Genomic DNA, 5,442 nt, shown 5'->3' on the forward strand with positions numbered 1-5,442 from the left:
TGTACACGAAGGACAACAGGAAGAGCTCGAGGGTAGTCACTCTCTGACCTCTAAATGAGGCGTATGTTTAGGGTAGGTTGTGTCTGTGGCAGTTCTTATTCATTCTGTATGCTCAGTTAAACAGAATCATTGGATTCTGAAAGACTTATAATGCTGTTCAAGCGTATGTCCCACTTTTTACTGCAGTGGATATTTCCTAGAATAGCCAGGTTTACAGTCAGTCAGCACATGTTGGAGCATGTTGTCACACTATATGGGGTTAGTTTAAAGGGGTCATATGATGCGATTTCAAGTTTTCCTTTAAGAGAGAGAAAGAGAGAGCGAGAGAGAGTGCGAGAGAGAGCAAGAGAGAGAGAGAGAGAGAGAAAGAGAGAGAGCGAGAGAGAGCGCATATGACCCCTTTAATGCAATGGCCTTTTAACAGGCTTTTCAGACAGTATTTAAACAGCAAAACAATTATGATTTAGCAGATTATGCATAGATTTTGCGGTTTACACAATCTAGTGTACATTAATGGTTTGCTAGATGACTCAGCCTTACATCCCTAAATAATACTATAGTTTTAGTAGTGCTGCGATCGAGTCATGATCAGGGGTTGAGACTAAGTCATAAATCATTTAAAGAAACCAGATTTGTATGGAAGATTGTTTCTGCAACGGGATAAAAAATTAAAAAGGCAAGACAAGGCAAGTTTATTTATATAGCACATTTCATACACAATGGTAATTCAAAGTGCTTTACATAAAAGAAAAAGAAAATAATAATAACAATAAAACGGAATTTAAAAACTTTGAAAATTATTTAAAAATTGATTCAAGAGGTTTTAAATGAATTTAAAACAGTTAAGAATAGAAAATGATTATACATATAATATAGTGCAATCAGTTCGGACGTTGCACAGTGCTCATTCAATAAATTCAATAAATGCACAGCTAAACAGATGAGTTTTGAGTCTGCATTTAAATGTGACTAATGTTTTAGCACATCTGATCTCATCTGATCTCTTCTGGAAGCTGAAGAAAAGATGAAGTTTGTCTTACAATTCTGACATTTTTCTCACAGCTCACAGAGTTTATATTATATAGTCTTTTCAATTCTTACTAGAATTGTGAGACAATTCTGAGAAGAAAAGTCGGAATTACAACATGTAAATTTGCAATCGTGAGGAAAAAGTCTGAATTGGTTAAATAAAAAGCCGCAATTACATTTTTACATTTTTTTATTACATGGCGGAAACAAATAGACTAAATTGCTCAGAATTCAGAAAAAAAAAAAAAATGTTCCCCTCAAAATTGCGAGAAAAAGTCAGAATTATAATATTAAAAGTAACAATTACCTTATTATTTTTTTATCCTGTGGCTTAAATGGGCTTCCATAGATTTGTGACTGTGTGTGTGAGCAGGCAGCTACTTCACTAACTCATGTCTCAGAAATGTTTCAGAATAGATACTCATAATGCCATGGAGATAAATATTATGTTTTGTTGGTACTGTAAACATTTGCATAACAACAATACATTAACAATATTTTATTGTATATAACAACATTGACTTATTGTAGTTAAACCAAGCCACTGTCATTGTTAACTTATAATAGAAATTTGTCATTTCGAAAGCAGTGATCTGATGCTTAAAAACTCATGGAACCAAATAGTACAATTATTTTTACTTTTGTTTTATTTGTGTCATTATTTTTAGAGTTGTTGTAGTACAGACATAAATGGGACCCATGTGATAAAAAATAACCACAGATATGTGATAAATGTACTCAGTTGTTTATTCCCTTCCAGCATATTACTAGGCTTGACGAGGTCTGTTTTGCCAAGCCCTGGTATATTCAGTGACTCAGTGAAAGTGAAAACATTATTGACAATTAAGCATTGTTTGCCGCTAGGCGTCCATGAGCCATGCTGTAAAAGGATTCATTTTATCAAAGTTAACCTTTTGAATACTGAGTGGATTGTTAGATAGAGTATGAAATGCAGCAGAATGTTAATAACAGCAGAGCATTATTCTATAATAGGTGGAAAATATAAAGTTCAGTTTTAGGGCAGTTTGGCTGACTCAGCACGTTCTTTCTGGCTTTTTTTTGTAGCTACCTTGAACTTACCATATAAGCCACGTAGTAGGCTACATTATAATTTAAAATTATAATATATAATTTTACATTATATATAGTCAGACTTTTTTTATCGTTTAAATGACAAACATTTTGTGTAAGAGAATTAATCAACAGGCTATTAATATTTAAACATATGAAAGAGTTATTTTTTTCTTCCCTCACACACAGATTTTCCCATTAACCTTCTGGGCTATAACCACTAACCATCTGTGCTATAATTGCACATGAACCTTTTTTTTTTTTTTTTTACACTTTTGCAGTGTCATAAAAGAGGAAAATCTTAAAAATATGTTTATACTCGCTATTAGTTAACAAAAAATACACTACAGTCAGTGTACATACAGTGGGTACGGAAAGTATTCAGACCCCCTTAAATTTTTCACTCTTTGTTATATTGCTAAGGGGGTCTGAATACTTTCCGTACCCACTGTATTTGGACTCAATTGGCTTTAACATTTTTTTTATTATTATTCTAAAATTCATACTCCACTAGGTACTGGCTATTTGGAGACTCGGGACTATAAGATGCAGAAATAGACAAATACATTATTATTAGAACTATTATATCATTATTTGAACAGCAAATGCATCTTTGAGATACGTCTGAAAAAAATCCCAATCAAACACATTGTCATACATATTCTATGAGTATTTTCCCAGTAAAAGCCTGTTTTCTCGGAGGTCTGAAATCAAATTAAAACCATCCAGATGGTTCGTATACATTCCTCCGGAAAATAATATCTTACAACTTCTGTGCAAAAAGAAGTTGTAAGACGTCCCCCATGTCTATTCAGATTTAGTACTTTAGACTTAAGTACTTAAAGATTTCCTAAATTTCCTAAGTTTCCTAAATTGTTCAAAACATTTTTTTTTTCAATCGTATCATGATCAGTATAGTGTTTAATCTCAGGTATTCTGTATGAGAAGTGTTTCTTTGGGCTCATGAGACAAAGCATTTATGAAATGCTTCTAAATGTCAAACAAAAACCTCAGGAATTGGTAGTTACATTTTTAAATGTAAAAGTAATTTTCAGGTGGCGAAACGCATCAAGGCTTGTCCTTGTTCAATGCAAATTTACATTTGGTGAGTTAGCATAGTTAGTGAAATAACAATTATGTAAAAGACATTTAAAATAGAATTCCAAAGTTTAATTTGGGATATTTAGACATACATCTATAAGAAAATTATAGAAAAGGACAGCTGTGCTTATACTTTATCTACACACCGCCTGAAACTGATAGTAAAAAAGTGCTTATGCAACATACTGTTGCTGTGGTTACAGAATTCTAGGGCCTATGGTAACAGGTGTGCAAACTAACTTTTAAGCTTGTATTTTTTCATCTTTATGGAAACGTTTGAAACCTATATTGTATGAATTTAAAAAAAAATTTTTTATGTAGCCTAGAAGAGAACCCCATTCTGACATCACACAAATTAGTAAAGATGATTATAAAATTAACAAGTGTAAATTAAATTGGCAAACAGTCAAACAATACTGAAGTCTCACACATTCACAGAAAATAACTGCAAAATAAGGTGGATATCGTAAGAGAAACGTTGCATTGGGATTGACATTGTACTTGTACTTAGAATTTAAGAATATTAAGTAAACCAAAAACAAATCGACAAAGTATACAGCCAATGCGTCTTCATAAAACCCTGAGAAAGATAGAGAGACTAGACACACATTAATGTGTGTGTGTGTACATGTTTTTTCTATCCCGGTGGGGACTTAAACCTGAATAGCTAGACTCATGGGGACTTGTGTCACCGTGGGGACCTAAATTGAGGTCCCCATTGGGAAACGAGCTTATAAATCATAGAATGTTTTTTTTTTTTTTTTTTGAGAAGGTAAAAATGCAGAACGTTTTTTTTTGTTGAGGGGTAGGGTTGTTGTAGGACGATAGAATATACGGTTTGCACAGTATAACAACCATTATGCCTACAGAGAGTCCCCACAAAGATAGTAAACCAGACTTGTGTGTGTGTGTGTGTGTGTGTGTTATGGATCACTCCCAGTCACACTCTGTGTTCCTGTCATCGTCCTAGCCATCAGATGGTGGGCAGCTCACTCACGGCTGGGCACTCAACGGATGGCAGCTGTCCTGTAGGAAGTGCGGTTGGCACAGGTTTATCTGCAATATCGCTCCCTTACATCGCCTTGGCATTGTGTCGGTATAAATATTCAATACTTCTGAGCAGTTTTAGAGTCTCAACTTCGTGTTGATCCAAAAAATGTGTAGAATCTGGTTAAATCGCAGCATAATAAGGTGTTTCGTAATTGTATTAATTATAAAATCACAATTAGCCTCACAGAGGAAGTCCATATTGTCCATAAGAGGCTTGGGCCTCTGCATGGAATGACATCATCTGGGCGCTGCAGGGTTGGTTCGTGTACAGCAGGCGGCGCTCTTGCACAATCACTGCCCATCATGATTACAAGGGACTCAAGGGACTGTGAGAGGCAGTCTGCTATTTCTGACACATCCTCTCAAACAAGCCTGCTTTCGGCTTTCAGACACATTAAAGCTGCCACGCAACTCAAAAGACTTAATCCTGTAATTCTGACATTTATGATCCTGAACGCATTACGTAGAAACTGTTCCTGAACATCTCTTGCATAATACACTTTGTATAATTCTATATAATGTTTTAATTATTTACATTGTGCATCCTGTTCCTATTATACAGTCTGATTTATTAGCATATATTAGCTTGAATTGATAAGAAAAACACTGCATTGCAGATTTTCTTAATCCATGAACCATAAAAACCCAACCCATTCCATACATGGTGCTTACAACAGTGTCATGTTACTTCCAAAGCATCACGGGCAACCTTTGACCTTTTACAATTGTAAATGATTATGTATAATTGAAATTAATTTATTCATGCGATTTTAAACACATTTCTTATTTTAAATTTTAAGTAGTGATGTGTAACACACTTTCTCTCAATCTATAATATTTGGATATTAGGAAAATTGATGATGCCATTATTGATTATTGTTAATTAGTAAAGTAAAAAGGAAAATAACGCACTGTAAAAATATTTTTCAAAGTAGTAAATGAAACTACGATTATTTATTTACAAAATTGTTTTACAAAAAAAATCTACTAATTTCAGAGTTAATCCAGTGTTTACTTGCTTAATTGTGAAATGTATCAGTGATCTCTGTGTTTAAATTATTTCTAGACAGGTTTTTTTTTTAATGGAAAAAGGAAGCTCAATATTTTTTCCATTTGTATTTTTGGAAAATTATTGATTCCATTACTGTTAGTAAGTAAAGTAAAAAGGGAAGATTATGACCCCCCCCCCCC

This window comes from Sinocyclocheilus anshuiensis, unplaced genomic scaffold, assembly GCF_001515605.1.
Source record: "Sinocyclocheilus anshuiensis isolate Anshui unplaced genomic scaffold, SAMN03320099.WGS_v1.1 scaffold729, whole genome shotgun sequence".
Lineage (NCBI taxonomy): Eukaryota > Metazoa > Chordata > Actinopteri > Cypriniformes > Cyprinidae > Sinocyclocheilus > Sinocyclocheilus anshuiensis.